The sequence below is a fragment of the Onychomys torridus genome, chromosome X, assembly GCF_903995425.1.
Source record: "Onychomys torridus chromosome X, mOncTor1.1, whole genome shotgun sequence".
In the NCBI taxonomy this organism is placed as follows: domain Eukaryota; kingdom Metazoa; phylum Chordata; class Mammalia; order Rodentia; family Cricetidae; genus Onychomys; species Onychomys torridus.
Window position 1 is genome coordinate 35,335,142 of NC_050466.1, and position 21,162 is coordinate 35,356,303.

At 42.3% G+C, this 21,162-nt stretch overlaps 1 protein-coding gene and 1 non-coding gene across 4 annotated transcripts in view; both read left to right on the plus strand.

Moving 5' to 3' along the window:
• The first annotated feature begins 244 nt into the window (after positions 1-244).
• Positions 245-403, plus strand: LOC118574940. The gene has a single exon (XR_004943810.1). It is a non-coding gene; the product is annotated as a U1 spliceosomal RNA (small nuclear RNA).
• Positions 404-4,325: 3,922 nt separating this feature from the next.
• Positions 4,326-21,162, plus strand: part of Fhl1 (four and a half LIM domains 1) — a 62,994-nt gene continuing 46,157 nt past the window's right edge. Inside the window, exon 1 of one of the 3 annotated variants that reach the window (XM_036174881.1) lies at positions 4,326-4,621. The gene's annotated coding sequence lies outside the window, so the exon portion shown is untranslated. Of the gene's footprint in view, positions 4,622-4,689; positions 4,830-21,162 lie in introns of those variants that run through there. The other 2 variants (XM_036174886.1, XM_036174882.1) reach the window with 2 other exon arrangements.

Genomic DNA, 21,162 nt, shown 5'->3' on the forward strand with positions numbered 1-21,162 from the left:
ACCCTAAAATTTCCAGTAACACAAAACATATATAGTCTTATGCTAAAAGAAAGGGTTTAATTTTTAATTTATGTACATTCTTGCAAAGAAATAAATCAATAAACCAGGTATGCTGCCATATGCCTATTTTCTCAGCACTTGGGAAGTGAAGGCAGAATGATCAGGAGTTTAAGGTTAGCCTCAGTTACTTGGTGAGTTAGAAGCCCACCTGAGCTGCATAAGACCCCGTCTCCAAAGAAAGTACATATTACCTAGCAGGAGAGATACCACGAATAAGAAGCTGGTTTCCCAGGGCAAGGCTCCCCATTGTACTTTGGGTGAGCTGATTACTGTGATTTCTCCTAATATGGGAAACTTGACTAAATCATTTATGATCATGGGAGACCGTGTTCATGCTCTCCCCTACTAAAAAAAGGTCTATGTCAGATGATCAAATCCAGACTCATATGCATAAAATGTGTTACATTAGCTTCAGATAACTGTTAGAGAAAAGGTTTGATGCATGCAAGTTTTTGTTCTATTTTCTCTAGTTTGCCTCCAAAAATATCTTTAAAAGAGCTTCCATGTTCCAAGAAATTAGAGGGAGATAGAAGCGGGAAAGACATGTTATGCTTCCCATCGTTTTGTGGTGGAAATACCTAGTATGTCACCGTTGTCTGCTCTGCTAATGGTATGATCAATGGATTCTGTCTGAGATGCTCAGGGGCAGCTTGAAAGAGGGAGTGAGTGAGGCTTTACTATTTTGGGAGAATTTATCAGATTTTGTAGTTTATTGAATATGAGATCAAAAGTGATGGGAATTTTGATTTTGAGTGCTTGGGGTAACATGTCCACAATGGAGACAGGAAATATAGGAGGAGAAATAGGTTGGGATGAGGATTGGAACAGAGTTCCACTCTGGACTTCCAGAGTTTGAGCTACTTGAGAAATGTAGAGATGATAAGGAATTCACGGAAACAGTTCTAGGCAGAATGAACTTCAATGATAAAGATATGGGAAGGGAAATGCACAGACTGCATTTCACGGTCCTGTAGTCTTCAAGTTGGTGCAGCATAGGCTCTGAGTGGAAAGTATGGTTGGCTGGAGAGGTAGATGCACTCATTGAGGTCATGTTGGTCCCCATCATTGCCATGGGGCTTGATGAACCTGAAATGGACCAAGTGTTTTAAGTCTTGAGCTCTCTTGTGGAAGGGGATCTTGATGCTCAGGAATGACATTTTCAGAAAACAAATCACTTACCTGAAATAAATAGCTAATTAGGATTGGTAAAAAGTGATGAGTATTCTTCTTTTGTTGTTTTGGAATTACAGTTTATTGGTTTGGATTGTGGGCTCTAGAGCCTCCATGTTTTATTTTTAAATCCTGACTCCAAAGTTACTTAGCCTCACTCTTCTCCTCTGTAAGGTAGAAATCATAGTATCTAATATGAGAGTAAATCTGATGGTGTCTATAAACTACTATACTCTTGATAACTTAAAATTATCAGAACTTATGATTCTTTTTTCTCTCTCTCTTCCTCACGGTGTAGGCCTCATGTTAGGCAGATACTCTACCACTGAGCTATTTTCTTAGCCCTCTCTCTATCAGTAATTTTTGAAGAGAAGGCAAAGGACTTGATTGCTTTGTGTATTAAGTGCTCCATATTTCCTTCCAAAGGGCTTTAAGTTCTACTGAAATTGAATACTGCTTTCCTTATGTCTATTACATTACTCAAAAAAAAAAAAAGCCAAAGTATACTCAGGTCTGAGATTATGCTAACTGAATCTAACCTATTATTTATTTTTTTCTTCACACTAGAACATTACAAAAATGCTCTAACACAAATGTCCACTTGGACAGATCCTTTCCTTCTATCTTGCTTATTCAGCAACACTACCACAGTTCTTTACATGTTTTAATTGAAACAATGTGTTTCTGACATCTCCCGAAGTTGAATTCCAATGAAAGAAGATGAAGTGTTAAGAAGAAGGCAAGGTTCGCTTTGGGTGCAGATTTAACTGGGGTGATGTGAGAGGTGGGGCCAGGTACCTTAGAGCTCCGGGGAGCTTGATGAATGTCTACACAAGGGAGGAGAGTAGGGAAGAAAGAAACAGGAAGGAAGGTGTGGAGCTGAGAGGTGGTGAGGGTTGAAGGAGGGCAGGAAGGGAAGGATAATTAATATCAACTGAGCAATGGAAGGTTCCCTAAGAAAGGGTTTATCAGATCTCTGTGAGTTCGAGGCCAGCCTGGTCTACAGAGTGAGTTCCAGGACAACCAGGACTGTTACACAGAAAAACCCTGGAGAGAGAGAGAGAGAGAGAGAGAGAGAGAGAGAGAGAGAGAGAGAGAGAGAGAATATCTATAACTTCTTGTAGAAGATATATTCTAGAGATAGACACTTGTGCCTCACCCTTTGGCTAGTGGAATAATGAACTAATCCCAGTCTTCCCAGGAATCATGCTGGGTGAAGGCAAAGGTTGAAGGAGGAACCTGCTTGCCAAGAAGAGATTTCACACTGATTTGACAACTTATGGTCAGACCACCTTGCAGGACGTATTAGAGCCTAGTGATGTGTCAGTGATAGGCCAGATCACAGACAACCAGCACTGCTTAGCTACACATCCTTTTTGCTCTCTATTGAATCCTAATCCTCATGTTAGATGGACTTGAGGGTCACTAGACCTCTTTATTTGTTCCTCTTCTCAATGTGGCTATGTAGAGTAAATCTCCTTTCTCTGCTTTTCACTATTACTTGTGTCTTTAATTGGCATAAGCAGAGACAGGTGGTAGATTCGATCTTGTTAGGACTGCCAGAGCCCAGGCTTTGATCCTAAAATCTCCAGTAACAGGCTCTCTGTCCAGAGCCATCCGGAGCTTTCCATTGTCAGTACTCTTGGTTGTTTCTTTCTGGTTGAGCCCAGGGCTGGTATGTGGGGAGCTGCTTGAAGTGGAGTTAATTGTTCAGGGCTTTCCCATGATGGCCTGGGGCAGATCCACTTCTTTTCCTAAGCGATGTGTAGCAAGACTTATCTTGCTAATCCAGAAATACCAAACCAGAGAGATTCCAAGGGCTCAGGGTAAGAAAAGAACTCGGATCTGGGAAGCAAGGGAGAGAAAGGCATTTTGCAAATAGTTATTGGCTCTCTGGTAAAAGAGGCCACCACCTGGTTTGTGAAGCATGGAGAAAACAGCAGTGTTTAGACTGCTTAGCTTAAATACATAGCTGCCCCACACCTCTCAGCAACATCTGCTTCTGCATAAAGGACTTATTCTCTTCCTTCAATCCTGCCTTCATTTTGTATCAAGACTTTGGACTCCTTTAATGAACCTTTCTCCTGCCTCACCAGATATTCCCTACTGACTATCCCCACCTTTCAAATTCACAGCAGAAAAAGGAAGTTTTCCTCGACCCTATTCATCCCCCTTGGTCCTTTCCCTTTTTGTTCCTCTTTACAAGAAGAAATTTAAAAGCAGGTTTCTCTAGTTCACCTGCAATTCTCTCAATCCTCTTCTATCAAGTCCTTCTACTTCTGAGCACTGGCATGGTCAGATTCTCCTGGATTTTTGCCTCTGCTCCTTCTGTCTGGAAAGTTTTCCTTGGTTCTTTATATAGTACTGCTTTTATACCATCCAGGGCTTAAATTAAATGCCACCTTCTTACCCACATTATTTGCAATCCCATCTTATCCTGCCGTTTATCCAAGTGTGATTACTTTCTCACTTACTTATATTCTCTCTTGCTCCACTAGTAAGGGAGAGTGTGTGCCCAACTATGCTTGTATCTACAGCATTTGGCACAGTACTTGGCACATGGTGAGGGTTCAGTGAACTGGATGAGTGAAAGGAGTCACTATGTGAAGCTCTGTCGTAAGTGCTTTAGGAGTGATGGAAAACCCTCTGGATAAAGGCTCTTTTCCTCCTGTTCTGCTTGTTAGTAAGAGGGAGAGGTCGTCAGTGGGTCTCACAGCATGAGAACCAAGAGATCTGCAATCGTGGGCTGTAATGGGGTGTGCAGGTCAGCGAAGCCCTTGGAGAGGCAAGAGGCCACCTTGGCTGCCTCTCTTTGTTGCTCCCACCTCCCAGGCTCTGGCCGCGGCTGCCTGCAGTGACTCATGACTCCCCGGCAGGCAGCTCGTGAAGGCCTGCGTCCGCTAGGGAGGGGGCGGCGAGCGCCCCCAGCCCGCCCTCCGTGTGCCCTTCCCAAGCTAGCGGGTACTCCGGGAAGCCGCGCCACCGCGGGCTCGCGGCCACCTCCCGCGCGCACCCGCGCACGCCTTGCAGGCAGTCAGGCCTCTCCCGAGGCGGGGCCCACGCAGCCGCGCCCCCTTCCCGCGCTTGCCTGACCCGCTCCCGCGCGCGCACGGGCGCGCGCCGCTTCCCCGTACCGCAGCCCCCGAGAGCCACGGGCAGAGCCCAGGCGGACGCGCGCTCCGCCCTGCCCTACCCCGCCCCGAGTGGGCCGCGCCCGCCCCCGCCCCCGCGCGTGCTCCCTCTCTCCCTCCCACTCCCGTGCGCCCCTCCCCGCGCGCCCTACATCCAGCGCCTGGCCGAGGGGGCTCAGTCCGCAGTCGCCGCTTGTCGCCGCCGCGCTTTCGCCTCGGAGCTGGCAGCGGCCACCGGTGCTGCCTAGACAGCTGCGCGGGTGAGCATCCCCAGACAGTAAGCCCGCTTTCCCTCCGTGTGTGCGTGTGCACCTCCCGCGTCCCTGGGGAGCCGCAGCTCAGTGCTCTGCGGCCGGCCGCCACTCTGGCTTGTGCCGACCTGCAGGGCTGGAGTACCTGCGGCCTCCGGCTTCGGAGGCCTCGCCCACGCGGGGGGCTGCGGAACCCAGAGCTCCAAGGTCCTTTAGGGTTCGTGCCTCGGTCTCTTCTCCGGGGGTTTCGCTCCCCTGGGGGGGGTAGGGATTCAGAGGGGGTGGCTCTGGGTCTTTCCTCTGCAAGGATGGAAGGTTGTAGTAAAAAGAGGGGGCTTTTGGTTTTCTCACCCAGGATGGCGGGCAGTGGGGGTGGGGCGAAGTGGGAATACCTTTGAATTTTTTTTTTCTTTTTAAAGGATAGCTAGCAGCAGTTGAGAGAGTAGCAGGGAATGATGATGACGATAGCGATGCGGGGGGTGGGGGTGCTTCCTTGGTTTTCCATTAAGGATGGCGCCTGTTGGGCGGGAGAGGAAGGTGGAACCTGCCTTGGCTCCTTCCATAGGGGTGTTGAGGGAGCTGCGTGGTGGTTTTCCCTTTGGGGATACTGGGGGGTGGAAGGAGGGGAGTGCAAGGAGAATGGTGAGGGAGGGAACGGGCTGGTTGCTTGGTTCTGCTCTCCAAGAGGAATGGCAGGGATATAGGGAATGGGGGTGGGGAGAGGGGACTGGATTTCAGCTCTAGCATGGAAGGAAGCAAGGGGAAGGTTCTAATACTTGGGTTGAGTCTTGGTTGAGCCTTAGCAAGGTGGGTTAGGAAAACTGCTGGGTGTGACCTTCCTATTTCAAAAAGCTTGAAATTCCCACCACATGCTGTCCTGGGCTCTGGAAAAGAGGTTTTTGTTTCCAAAGTTCCCATTGCTTAGCACAACTAGGTAGAGGTTTGAATCAGAAAGGCTAAAGGAAACACTGAGTATGCTGTATTATTCTGCATTTGGGCCTTTTGAGTTTCTCAGGCTCATTCTGATTATAACGATCCCCACAAGTAGGGTGGCACATTGGGAACAGGAGACAAGAAAGTATGAATGTGATTTCAGATTTGGTGTTTGAATTTCCTGAAGGGCAAGAGTGGGACAAATGTCTTTGCTGGAGACCCTCTGTACTCTTCATTTAAGTTATGCCATTGGGACTGGGCCTCCTTTGATTTGAAGTTGGAATAGATCCAGTTTTCCTAATTGGAGCTATCATTTTGTAATTGCTTGTAATTCTCCATGTTAGCAAATGTATTTCAAGTTTATAAAATACTGGGAATATTTTTGTTATCTTGACTAAGGCTGTTTTAATATAAATGTAATGTTCCTTGGAAATGGGAATATTTGCAGAATAGCACAAGTTTAAATTATGGGTCACATGGAATTGGGTAAAGCGTTCCTATCCTTACCCATCTCCAGGAACAGGCCACTCCCCATTCCATACACTTGAAAAAAAATCAAGGGCTTGGGGTTGGTAGTTTGTCTTTGGAAATTCATGTCTATATTTGCTTAAGAAGAATGTGCATTAAAAAGCTGTGGGCCTTAAATGTGCAACGACTATAATGCTTTCCACTTTGGTTACATAAGTTTCCAATCTAGCCTACCTTCAGTCTTTACAAACATATATTTAACATTTTTAAGGGCAAATAGAATCTTTATGCAACAGGAAATTTGTTAGATAGGCCATGATTTGTACAAACCACCACACAGAAAGTATGCATTCTAATAATACCATATAGATTCTGTAACCATACATGGCTTTTGAAATTCTAGGCTTCCATTCCAATATTTAATTGTTTGGAGAAGGAAAATATTTATTTTTCTAGCAAGTCTAGATTTGGGGATGAAATCTAGACTTTTTGTGTAACATGCAAATTGGTACAAATTCCTCTTATATGAGTTCTTTGGAGATGGATCAATTGAATAAGATATCGACTTTGTTTATTGCAAATGTTAAAACTAGATGTGTTTATGTATAACTAGAACATGGGTCTACATGGCTAACAAAAATGCATTTACTTATGCTATTGTGTTATAACATTCTAACGTTTAATGTCATATGTGTTCTGCACCAATGCAATAGTCAGAAAGCGTATTTTCACAATATAATTTAAGCCTTGTGTTTTTTCCTTTGAGGAATAAGAATGCTGAAAGTGGTAAAAAAAAATTCTCCTAAAAGGAGCAGTATGTTGGTGGGAAAATGGGCCTTAAGTTTCTCTCTAAACAAAAGGAGCAAAGGGAGTCTTTCTGTTGGCTTTTTGAGGACCTGTTGTAAAATGGGAGGAAAAAAGATGAAGAACTTTCAGAAATTAACCATCTGATGGAATAGTTCTAAATAATCTTAAAGATTTGGCTAGTTATTGATTGGAAAAGTAACTTGTAAATCAAGCCTTTATGTAAGAAACTCGGCATCGGGCCTTCAGTTAGGATATTTATTTATTCATTTGTTGTAGTACTGGGATGGAACCCAGGGCCTCTCATGCAGAGCAGACGCCGTTATCATGGAACAACATCCCTAGCCCAAGTTTAGACATTAAAAAACAAATAATTTGTTGAAGGCATGGCAGCTAATCTCGTGAGGCTGTGCCCTGTTTTCCTAATCTCTTCCTCCTGGTTATCCTCTCTCCCCCTTCCCCTCCCCCCTTCCTGGTGCCAGCAGCATTGGCTTTTATAACCTTGGGAGAGTTGAACAAGTGTGCCTGCCTGCTTGAACTTTAGTTGTTATCTGTACTTTTTTGTTAATGTTGTTGTTAACTGAACTACCCAGTTGTTTGGATTTGGGATAAAAGGGAGTATGTTGTAGTTATTTTTCTTAAGAGATTTTTTTTCTTTCAGCTCCTGTTGAATATAGCAAAAAAAAGTTTCCCTCTCTCTCTCCTCCCCTTTTCTCCCTGTCTCTGTCTCTCTCTCTCTGTCTCTCTGTCTCTCGCTCAGCACAGTGCCTAATTAAGCAGAATATATGACCAGATACCAAGTATTTAAGAAATCTCTTCTGCCTTTGTGGTGTGACTATAGAAAAGTAAAGTATAGACGGTTAATCTGTTGTGAATAATTAAGCCATGTCTGTGTATATGGTCAACATTCTTCGGCCCTGCCAACAGTCATTTCTTTCCAGTGTCTTTTGCTTGAGACAGTTTTCATTTTGGGTAATACAAATAGCTTTGGATTCAACCAATTAATTGTTGAAAATACTTACAAAATTGGCATCTTTATTAAACATTTATGGACTTTCCTTTGTTGTATGAAAACTGCATAGTATTCACATGGTATTGGAAAGCCTAAGTAATTCAAGATGATTTAAAGTGTATGAGAAAATGGTGTAGATTATGTGCAAATACAATGTAATTTTATATGAAAGACTTGGTCATCTGTGGATTTTGCTATCTATAGGTAGGTTCTGGAAACAATCACCCATGGGTACTGGGAGACTGTGTCTTAGAGTTTATGGATTTTCTCTTTTATTTTTTTTGTTATTATTTTTGAGCCAAAGTCTCCTCTTCAACTCTCAATCCTCCTGCCTCTGCCTCCTGATTGCTGGGAATACAGGCATGTACCACTGTGCCCATCTTTCTCTTTTTAAATTAGTCAATATAATTGTATGTATTTATGAGGTACAATGTGATAAATTGATGCATAGATACAATGTGTTAAGATATTTTCTATAAATCAAATGGAACATATCAGATTAACTGATGTTTAAATTTACCTTTCTTAATTTTCTTATATATCTTCTCACTATGTAGCTGTGGCTCTCTTGGAGCTCACTCTGTAGACCAGGCTGGCCTTGAACACATAGAGATCCACCTGCCTCTGCTTCTGAATGATGGGATTAAAGGCATAACTAAATTTATCTTTCCATTAGTGTATACCGTGGTGAGAAGTGGATGACCAGCCTCCATTTCTATGATTTAAAATGTTGTCTAATGGCAAATTAAGACCCCCAAATTATTTTTCTGTGGTCAGTTTTGAATTATGGTTTGTCATGGATGGTGGAGCCCAGAAGAGTTAATAGTATTAAATAGTAGCTTGATAAACCTTTGATCTTCTGCAGAGTACCATCTGAGATCTTAGAGAACCCTTCTGTTTGTGGAATGTGCTGGACTAGTGGTTTTCATCCCCTGGAAATTCACCACATGGGAGTCAACTGGACAATGCCCAGGACTTTTTTTTTCCCAGATGCACTTCCTGGAATCTTGTCACTAGAGGCCAGGGATGTTGCTTAAATATCCTAGAACTCATAGGGCAGCAACCCCAGCATAAGTGTGTCCAGCCTGAAGCCTCAGTAATGCCAAGGTTGATGTAATTTCCTCTGCAAACACAGGAACACATAATTTCAGAAGAGAAAAGGACAATAGCAGTGTGTTCATGTGACCCTCTAGAGTACTCGGCTGAGCTCATTTGATTAGACTTCAAAGTGGCTAGTTCCTGCCTACCAAACTGAATAGTTAGAATAACAGCTTGTGTTTATGGCACTCTGTTCCAGGTACTTGCATCCATTCCATATTTCTTTTACTTGGAAAATGAGGAACAAGTTTCAGAGATGTAAAACAAGTTGCCCAGGGTCTCACTGCTGACTAGCCTCGGAAGTAGAGATGAAAATCTTCTGAAGTTCACGGTTTCCCTTGTGGTGGGCACCATTTAAAAATCTTAACTAACAAAATTTTAAATGTTATACAAGTTCATTAGTACATATAGACATTCTCATTTGCAAGTTTTTTATAATAAAAATATAGTATTGAGAAAATTGAAAATTACTTTATGACCTAAGTACCATTGAACTTGCTTGAAATTAATTAAAACCAGGAATGATAAATTTGGTCAGGCTTAGAGTAAGTAAGTAGCAAGCGACGAGGAAAAAGGGGAACCAACATTAATTCTTTTTATTGCATTTCAGGAATTACAATAGTGGAATTGGCTGCTCTTAGTTCTACAGAATCATGAAGATGTACATTGTATAGATAAGAGTCTAAGACTGAGGGCAGGCATGGTGGTGCACTCCTTTAATTCCAGTACTTGGAAGGCAGAGACAGGTGGATCTCTGAGTTCCAGGCCAGCCTGGTCAAGCCTACACGGAGAAATCCTGTGTTGAAAAAAACCAAAAAACACAACAATAACGAAAGAGTTCAAGACTGCAGCACTGACAAGTGACAGGGGTGGGTTTGAGTTGCAGGTCCGTGGCTAAGTCACTGGAGCGAGAGAGAGGGAAGGAAGTGGATGTTGGGTAGAAAGTCATTTTAGAGGCAGTGTGTGTTGCCAGTGGATTCTACTCTACCGAGGTTGAAACTAAGGGGTGAATATCTGCTCTCTCTTCAACTGATGAGAATTAAATTCAATACGGAAACCCCAAAAGACTGCAGTGTTTATTTTGGAGAACTTTATTCCCTGGTTTACCTGAAAATTTCAAGGCAGTGCTTTTTTGATAACCACAAACCTGGGCATTATCTCCATTGGCATCCATCCGGCAACTTGCCTTTCCCTTCATTAGAATGGCCTTACAGAGCTCACTAATGACAGCATCTTGTATTCTCTCTCTCTCTCTTTTTTTGGGGGGGGGGTTGAGACGGTTTCTCTGTGTAGCTTTGTGCCTTTCCTGGATCTCGCTCGGTAGCCCAGGCTGGCCTCGAACTCCCAAAGATCTGCCTGCCTCTGCCTCCTGAGTGCTGGGATTAAAGATTAAAGGTGTGCGCCACCACCGCCCGGCTCTTGTCTTCTCTTTTTATAAAATTTGAACATTTTTTTTTCTGGAGCTGAGGACCGAACCCAGGGCCTTGCTCTTGCTAGGCAAGCGCTCCTCTACCACTGAGCTAAATCCCCAACCCACAATTTGAACATTTACACTTGCTATGGAAGTTGTTTTTATAATAAACATCAGATTCATACTTGTGTTTTCCATTTGGGGGTATTTTGTTTTGACAGCTAGATGTCTTAACTTTTGATGTATTTTGTTTTAGAGTATAAAAAGAAAAGACATTTTTTAAAAGCCCAATAACAATCATATTTTGTATGGAAAACGTGTGTGTGTGTGTGTGTGTGTGTGTGTGTGTGTGCGCGCATGCACAGGGCAGAAAGAGTCATCACATTTCACTTCATTAAGTTGGAAAGGAATTTTAACCATGATTCTCGAGGGCCAGGGTGCTGGAAAAACAGAACTTTTATTTAGATAAAATGTGTGTTTTGATTTCCACATAGGACTGTCAGCCATAGATTGTGATTATGATTAAGTGTCCTGATTCTGACCACAGCAGTCAGGCAAGTGCTGATCATATACTGCTTGCAAGCATGCATAGGGATAGTGCCCAGTTTTCTCCCCACCTCAATGACTGTGCTGTGTGGGTTATGGAAACAGGCCTTGTACATGTGAGGCTAGTGAGCTGCCACTGATGCGCGTTCTCCAGACTCACCCCACTAATTTCAGATAGACAGGAGATCTGGGGAAACTTGTAAGAATGCACAATCTTTTCTGTAAATCAGAGTTTTCAATAAGATTAGTACTTCTCTATTGTAGGAAAATATAGAGAACAAAGAAAGGCTTTGAGAAGAAAACAAAAAACACATATTGATCTACCATCTAGAAGTTAGTGATAGTGTTTTGTGCTTCTTTTAAAAATGCAGTCAATTTTTCATGGTAGACTCAAGTCTGTTGCAAAGTTGCTAACTTAAGAATAGTCTCCGGTTTTGTCAGCCCTCAGAGGAAGATCTGAGTTCCTGCTGTGTAGCTAGCCAGTCACAGTCGTATTGCAGGTGGAGGGAAGCCGCTGGGGGTTGGAGTTGTACTCTGGTCTGCTCCTGTCTGCAGTGTAAAGAAGGTAAGAATGACTCCTGCAAGCTTCTCTTCCTTCCATTTGATGACTAGATTTCAGTATCAGAAACTCATCCCTCCCTTCATTTTACAGATGAGGAAACTGAGGCTCAGTTAATAGAAGAATTCTGACTTGGCTTCTTTTTTTTCTAGTTTAAGTTAAGCTTTTTGGTGGCCTGTCCCTCAACACATCAAGTTTGGGGGCAGATGAGATAGCTTAGTTGGTAGTGGGGTGGCTGTGAAAGTTCAAGGGCCTGATCTTCAGTGAAACATGCTTACAATCCCAGCTTCCGGGAGGTGCTGGTAGCCTCTGCCCTAGGGAGGAGATCCCAGGACGATCCTGAGGGCCTCACTGGCCTGTTGGCCAGCCTAGCCTGCCTGACTAGATCAAAGCATGTCAAGTAAGCCAGTAAATGTAAAAATGAAAGGCAACTTTAAGACACTTTGGACGTGATAGCCCAGGAGACCAATAGGCTTCTCCCTGAAAAAAGTTTTTCCTTTATAAAATGAGATACCTGTTCAGATTGCAGGAGATTTGAAACTATTTGTCTATTTTAGATCCAGGCAGGAAATTAAGTTATGGTAGATTCTGGCAGTATAGCTATTAATGAATGCATGTAGATACATATGCACACACTTTATTTTAATCTGACTCTCAATAATTTCCTGGGGGTGGTCCTGGAAAGAGGGTTCAGTGGTTAAGAACATTTGCTGTTCTTGCAGAGGACCTAGGTTTAATTCCAAGGACCCACATGGTGGCTCATAACTATCTATGACTGCAGTCCCAGGAGATTGGATGCCCTTTTCTGGCCTCCTTGGGCACAGGAACTTATGTAGTATACATACGTTGAGGTGAAAAAATCATACATAAAATATTAATAAATAAATCTTAACAAAAATATGTTCTTGGGTCTGGAGAGATGGCTCAGCAGTTAAGAATACTTGGAGTTCTTCTAGTAGATCTGGGTTCAATTCCCAGCACCCACATCAGGCAGGTGGCTCACAGCTGCCTCTAACTCCAGCTCCAGGGATCCAACATGCTCCTCTGGCATCTGAGGTCTCCTACAGTCAAATTCATGTTCTCTCTCTCTCTCTCTCTCTCTCTCTCTCTCTCTCTCTCTCTCTCAAAGAATCTACATTCCTTTCTGAACTGTGTGGGTCCCCTCTCTGTATGGCCACTGCAGGTCTTTTTTTAACCATCAGAGCAGCTTCAGTCAGCCTGCCTCACTGTGCCCACTTCCCTTTCCTCACAATCATCCCTGTAGCACATTTTCCAGCCACTGCATCCGCCTTTCTCTTATCCATATTTGCCACTGTTGTAGTTGTACTAGCTCAACTGGGCTAGGTCAGTTTCTCCACTCTAGATGATTTCCAGAGTAGAGGGGAGGTGAGAAGATGTAGTGTTACTCTACACAGAATGTCACTGATAGAATAGACTGAACCACATATGGGGAGATTGCATGGGCTCTATGCATGTCAAGTTGTGAATGCAAAGTGATTTTTCTTTCTAGCTAGGGTACCAGTACATGGAACAGGGTGTGTAACGATGCATATGGATTCTTTCTGCTGAGGGCTATGAGTGGAACAAAGGATAAAATTGTCCCTTTGACTAGGAGTGTATTTTCAAATAGCCTTTGTTCTTACTCATCACTATGCCTGATGGTGAATATGGTGCATCACCAGCAAGTGACTAGCTCCTTGTAGGTTTCAAAAGTCCAGTGACTCTGTCATCGGAGAATGGATTTTCCTTCCAATTTCAGCTACTGAGACATACTGTCTTTTGAATATGATAGATAAAATGGACACAGAAGAATCACATAGACTTTAAAAATGCAGTACAACCTTTTAAAGGGAGCAATCGTAATTCTTCTTGGTCATGTCTTCACTAGTTGTCAAAGCTATGTTTTATTTGAGCACATAAAATGTGGCATATGTATGCTAAGATACAAATGTTCCTGAGACATTCTAATAAAAGGAATTTGTAGTATCCACGAGATTGTATTTTTATTTATTTATTTTTTTTGAGACAAGTTCTCACTATGAAGTCCAGGCTGGCCTTGGATTCCTCCTGCCTCAACTTCCCTATTGTTAGGAATTTGTCCATAAGCTATTGCACCTGGAGACACATGTTTTTTAATTTATTTTTTCTTATAAAAAAAGATAGCTGATAACTCTGTGCTTGAATAGTTGGGAAATCTTGTGACTCACTTCAGTTTTAGAGTATGGTTAAGGCTGTTGGTTCCTGTCGAGTTTGAAATGTATGATTTGTTAGGAAGACTTCAAGGGTTGGCTTTTCAGTGAACTATGGCAGGTCTAGTTTTCTGTCTGTGAGGTGGATTTCGAGCATCTGCCTGTACTCAGTTATCTTCACTTTCATGTGAATTTCTCTCCAGGATTCCCAGAAACTAGGGGGTGGGGGACGGGGGGTGGAGTCGGAGAGGGAGGAAAATAGGGAGAGATTAATTATGAAGTTGATGATTTTGAGTGAACAAAATGCATGCTCATCAACAATTTATAAACAAACAACACAACAAAAAGCATACCCTGTAAAAGGCTGAGACTCTGAGAGGAAGAACTGAGAAGGAATTGTCCAGTGTAGCAAATGTATCACACTAAGGAAAGAAGCTATGATGGGTGTGTTGGTACACACCTGTAATCCCAGCACTTGAGAGGTGGAGGCAGAAGGGTCATGGGTTTGAGGCCAGCTTAGGGTACACAGCAAGACCCAGTCTCAAAAAAAAAAAAAAAAAAAAGACAAATCTAGAAAAGAGAAGAAATGAAGCCCCCAAATGAAAACAAGGTGCTGCAAGTTTGTGCCATCATACGTAGAGAAAGCAGCTACCTTTTTAAATGCCTCCTTTATGGCGGCGCATCATTTATACATAACAAATGATAGCCATTTAAAAGCTCTAATTTGATGAGTTGTGACAAACAGTGTACACCAGGAAACTACTCTTAAAGTTGGGCTATGCATTTTCACACACACACCCCAAATTTTCCTGTGCCCCTTGATCCTACTGATGTGCTTTTGTGTGAAAACCCTTTTGCAAATTAGCTTAAGAAGTTTGAGGATCTTCCTCTATACAAAAACTGGATTATGTTTTAGATGCAATCTTGTTCTCTGTATTTAAAGCAAAGTAATATTACAGAGGAATCATGGGTGTGGCTTTTCTGAAAGACTTTCCTGATTACCTCCAAGGAAACTGTTTAGTAAATAGTTTCATTGCATATTTGGACAGAAGGCAGATTACAGCCAAGAGAGTAGTCATTGTGTAAATAAAAGAGCCGTGTATATTCTTACATAGTTTTCCCAGAAAGTCAAATGCTCACGAACAGGAAAAGTGGTCTGGGACTGTTGCTCAGTGGGAAAGCACTTGCCTTCGAGTCACAAAGCTACCAGTTCAATTCCCAGTCCTGCCTAACAAACAGAAAATCCAGGAAATGCAACAGTTGAAATTTTGCCTCACACTTATTCATGAAAAAAAAATGAAAAAAGAGAATAAAAGATATTTATATTTGGTTATGTTACTAAAGATGGGTGTATTTTCTGAGAAACTTGTCAGGACACTTTACTACTGTACAAACATCAGAATGTACTTGTACAAACCAAGATGATAGGGCCTCCTAAACATCAACAAAGCTCTAATTTGATGAGTTGTGACAAACATATATACCCAGGAAACAAACACACACACACACACACACACACACACACACACACACACAGAGAGACAGAAAGAGAGAGAGAGAGAGAGAGAGAGAGAGAGAGAGAGAGAGAGAGAGAGAACAGAAAAATTCAGTTATTTTTTCCAGCTCAGGTATAATCAGGATAGGAATACATATAGCATGACATTGACTGAAATGCAATGTTAAGTGGAATATGATTGTACATCTGTATCTTTAGGTACACACAGACACATATAGTCATTTTGTAGGAATAACCTATGAGCCTTCCAGTAGATTTGGGGCCGATTTGGGGCTTTCTATGATTAGCCTCCATACCCTGGTTACACATTCATGTGTAGAACAGGCTTTTGGTATATGCAGTCTTTTCTCATCTACATTATTGAATTAAACAGATAGTTATTGGAAGAAGTTGGGGGCTACTGTAGGCAAGTGCAATTCGTCCCTTACTGTCAGAAAACTTCAAAAGTCAGGAAGTGTTTTTGCTGCCACACTGCTGATTGCTGTGACCCTAGTCTGTGCCCACTCCCCTGCCACTCCTGCTTTGCCCTGTGGCTGCCCTCTCTGACTTCCTTCCTGGGTTTTTCTTTATGTGTCTTTCCTGTTTCCTAATGCTGTTTCTTATGCACTGCCTCTGCTGTGTCTTAAAAGAGCCAAGTTCATAAATGTCTCCAGACTGAGTGGACACCCAACAGGAATTCTAGCATCGTTGGGGCTGTGTTTCCGATTTTTCATTTTGGGATCCAATAAAACTTTCAGACTCCTTTCAAGTTTGGAGCCACACTGGAGGTTGTAGAATTGTGAAAGGCTGGCATGCAGAAAACTAAAACAGTCTGTTTCCTGCACTACGTTACAGCAGTGTGGGGACAATGAATCAATAAAACTAAAGAAAGAATTTATGATATTCCTGTGATGCATCCGTTAACAATGCTTAATCAGTTCAGTGCTCTTGAGGTATAGGTGCCTATTGTTCTTCAGAGTGTACTGAAAAGACATTATCCCCCTTCAACATTTGTCAGAGTCTGCAAAATGCATGGCACAAAGCATGGACCCTAGTCCAAATTATAGTCAATAAGATAGAGTTTAGTTCATAATCATGCAGTAATACTGTTCCATCACTGTGGCAAATGTACCACACCAATGGAAGATGTTCAACGTTCAGTTCTAGGACCCTATTCTAGGATGCAAGAATCTACAATACCCAAGTGCCTTATATAAAGTATATGAGTATATACATGCATATGAGTATGTTATGCATATCCTTCTGTATATTTTAAGCCATCTTTATATTCTTCACAATACCTATGGTAATATAAATTCTGTGTACCTATTGTTTTGTTGTTTAGAATAATTACAAGAGAAAAATCTACATACTCCACATACATGTAATATTCTATTCTGAATATTTTCCATGCCAAGTTGGTTGAATCTGTGCATGTGCAACCTGTGGATGGGGAAGTATCAGCTTTACCTGGAGGACTGGGGAGGCTAATGGTAATAGCTACAGGGCAGGTATGTGACAACATCTTCTTGTTCTCTTGATGTTTACTCACTTGCTTCTTGCCATCTTTTGACAGCTCTTAGTTTCTCCTTCCCTTTATTTCTTCTTTTTCCTCATGTGGTTATTTGGGGATTGTCTGTTAAAGAACAAAGAGGGCCCCTGCATTGCATTTTAGAATGTTCTAGCACTCAGAACTTGATTGCTGTAGTAGTTTCTTCAGAATAAAACGGTAGGCACTTTGTAAATGTCTTCTGGCATGGCATTTGAAAGCAGAATTGTCACCTTGTAAACTTAGTTGTCATCGTTCCTGTCATGTTTCAGACCCCCCCCCTACATTTTCTTTATGTGTTCCGGTAACAGATAATGGCAGCAGCACACATATGGATATGATGTGCTCTGTGGCTAATTGGTTGTAGTGGAGCTGCATGTTTGCCAGGATGCAACTTGCCAGCCTCAGCTTCTGACAAGTATGGGGCTGAGTACATCATAAAGCGAAATCAACAAATGCTTAGTCAATGCTCACTCTAAAATGCATCCACGTAGGTGTGCTACATATTATGGCGAAGAGTAAAATCAGTCTCTCCAAGCAAGGAATGTTCATTATAATTGGAGATGCTCTTAGCAATGCAGCAAAGATGTGCCCGAAAGAGTATTGAACTGGGCAGGGCGGGGAGTGGGGATTGAGAGTCAGGAATTTTGAACCCTACCCAGAGGATCATTTGATTCTCTGAGAAAATACTTCCTCCACTTAGGCTTCAGTTTATAAAAAGACAGTTTCACTGGATTGTCTGAAGACATTTGTGGATATTTCAGAAGATGCTACATTTTCTTTTGTCTAAATGAGATGTACAAGGTTAAACATCCCTAAATGCTCTGGTGTGGGGACATTTCATATTTCAGATTAGGGGTTTATGAGTGGTGAAGTCTGCACAAATATTCTAAAATCTTGGCAAAAAACCTAAATCTGAAATACCAATAGTTTTAAGATTTCAGGGGAGGGGCTGGGTGTGGTAGTGCATGCCTTTTCATCCCAGCACTCAGGGCAGAGGTTGGCAGATCTACCTCTGGTCTTCATAGTGAGTTCCAGGACAGCCAAAGCTACATTGGCAAGACCCTATCTCAAACCACAACAACAAAGACATACAGATTTCAGGGAAGGGATGCTTGACCTATAGATAGACTTATTTTTTGTTTTATGGTACATCTATTTATATCATATAACTATACTCATCATGACTGCACATCAGTGCTTCTCCATGTGGGGTCCTAGACCCAGAGCACAGAGCATCAGAGATTCTAAGTCCTAGAAGCTTATTGGAAATTCAGGTTCATGAGCTCTACCCAAGCTGACTGAATCAGAAGTGCTGGGGAATGGGGCCTCGCCACCTGTGTCAGAACAAGGACCCCCATCAGGTAGTTCTGATGTCTACCGAAGTATGACAGCCATGAGCTATACAAACTTGGGGCAGTGACTCTCAGCTTTGGCTCCATACAAGATTCATCTTGGAAATCTTTGTTGGGGAAGGGTACTATATTATTCTGCATTGCTATAACAGAATACCCAAGACTGGGGGTGACTTAAAAAGAATAGATTTATTTCTCACTGTTCTAGAGGCTGAGTAGTCCATAATGAAGGCACCAGCACATCCATTGTCTGGTGAATACTGCTTACAGTTGACAGCATGGCATCTTGATGCTGCATCCTCTGGAATGAAGGGATGATGTATCTTCACATGAAGGGAGTCGAAGGCCTAGAAATGAATGAACTCTGTCAGCCATTTTGTAAGGGAACCTAATTCTACTCACCAGGGTTCCCCCTCCTTCTGTCACCTCTTAATGTTGTCTTGTTACTTACACTTAAAAATGGATTTCAGAGAATATGGAAATACGTTCTTGAACCAAGGAAGGTCAGGAAAGCTGACAGAGGAAAGAGAGAAAGGGAAGGCCAAGGCTAGGGGTGTTCGTGACTATTTGCAGTCTGAAGAGGTCATCAAGCCCCCAGAGGTAGTCCTGCTTTGGCAGCGTTGACTGCAGCTGCTAAATAGGAACCACCATTGGGAAGCCTGGCCAGACACGTAGACCACTAGAAAGGTGTGCTTAGTGGAAAAGGCACTACATATGGGGAAAGGCAGAAAGGCCAGACGGCTTAACACAGAAGCTGTGGAACCACTTTGGGAAGGGCCTCGATTTCTTTCCAGGAGGGAGGAGCCTATATGCTCTAATTCCTTAAAGCAGTGCTTTTTAACCTGAGGGTCGGGACCCCTTTGGGGGTCATATATCAGATATCCTGTATATCAGATATGTACATTACAGTTCATAGCAGTAGTGAATTATAGTTATGAAGTAGCAACAAAATAATTTTATGGTTGGGGGTTACCACAACATGAGGAACTGTATTAAAGGGTCGGCCTAGAACTCCTTAGTGGCCTAGAACTCTCGAGGTCATGAGGCAGCCAAAGATAGGGCTGTGGAAAGGAGGCCAGAGTCCCAGTGAAAGGACTTGTATTTCATGGTGAACACCTTGGCTCTTTGGTCAGACATAGAAGGAGGTTTATTTAGAGAAAGGGTATAAAACTTCTTTTTTCTCTTTTGATTTTTTTGAGACAAGGTTTCTCTGTGTATCCCTGGCTGTCCTGGGGCTCACTTTGTGGACCAGGCTGGCCTCAAACTCAGAGATCTGCCTGCCTCTGCCTCCCAAGTGCTAGGATTAAAGGTGTGTGCCATCACCCCCAGCTAGTATAAAACATTTGAGGTGATATGTTGGAAAGATTATTCTGGCAGCTACATGAAGCAGAGATTATGCCCAACATTAAAAAGTCCGATAAGGAGCTAGAGAAATGTGGTTAAGAACCTGTGTTGCATTCCCAGCACCTACATGGGGTTTCACAACCACCTGGAACTCCAGTTCCAGGGACTCTGACAACCTTCTTTAGCCTCTTTGGCACCAGGTACACAGGTGATTCAGAGGCACACAAGCAGGCAAAGCACCCAGACACACAAAATACACTTTAAAAAATCTTCAGTCTTATGATAGAATCAAGCTGCAGTTAACAGAAAGCTAGGACAGTGGAGATGATGAGGAAGAAAAAGTCTGCACGTTTGGTCATGAAGAATGGGCAGGGTGTAGTGGTGGTCATGGGGCTGACAGTCTTAGAGTAATTTTGGTGCTCTAGTGCGGCTGTCAGAATGGACATAAGGGCTCTATATAGTCCTGTCCTTCACACCTTCCACTTAGCTCTAGTTTGGGGAGTGGGATACATAGAGTTAATAAAAATAGAAGTTATACTTGCCTAAAAAGCTACCCATAGTTGTCATGTAAGAAGGGGAAAAATGCTGTTTTCTTTTTAATATGAAAGAATGCTTGGAGTTGTGGGAAAGTTATAAACTTGGCAATGACTAATTCAAGCCTCTCAGTCAATTAAGTGAATGGTCATTGAGAGAACATCAATCTTCTTATTTTTAAAACACAACAAAAATATCATTGAACATTAGGGCAAAGGACAAGAATGTGAAGGGTTTACCTTTGACTGTAGCAAATATTTGTCACTCTATTTTCCTTTCTGGATTGCACTTTGACTCATGCTTTTGTATGCATTTTTTCTGAGTGCCGAATAGGTCTGGTTTCACATCTATTTGAAATGGCTCTTGAGATTTGTAATATTATAAATATTTTAACTTTTCAGTAAAAAGTGAACAAGTATATATTCTTCTTCTCCCTGTTGGCCAAAGGTCCCTGAAACTTATAGCAAGCCATGGTCATAGAAAGAGCTTGGTCCTCAGTACTTTTCACTCTTCCCCCCTTGCTGCTTTAGAGGAAAGGCACAGCTTATTAACTGGTTTGAAAACCTGTCAAACATGTTCACATCTATTCCACACAAAGTTTTCAAATGGCGCATTGCTCTAACTTTGGGAAATCTGTGCACTTTTTACTTTTTGAATGAAATGAAGTCTGTAGAAAAATCTGGACTGATTGCAACTTTAAATGTGTAGCGCATACAACAAATGCCTTTAAAGAAGAGAACGGATCTTTCTCCAAACCGTATAATGATGACACTTATCTCCAAATTGTGAAGAAGCTATGAGTACTTAAATAAATGTACAAGGGTTGAGGCGATAGCTCAGTGCATAAAGGTCTGGTCACACTAGCATGATGACCCGAGTACAGATCTCTAGAACCTTTGTTAAAAAAAAATCTCTGCAAGGCTGCATGTCTGTAATAATCCCAGTGCTATGGAGAATGGAGACAGGAGGTGAGCTCTGAGTTCAGTGAGAGACTGTGTATCAAAGATTAAAGCAGAGAGTGACCAAAGGAGGCACCTAGTATTAACTTCCATGTACACACTCACAAGTGAGCACACCTCCTTACATCCCCAAACAAAAACAAATGCTCAATTAGATGGCATTTGTAGTAAAATAGAGATAGTACAGAGATTAGCATGGCCATCCATGATGATGGTATGCAAATTTGTGAAGTGCTCCATATTTCTAAAAAAAAACTAAATAAATGTAAAAACTGGTATGTAATAAATGATTTT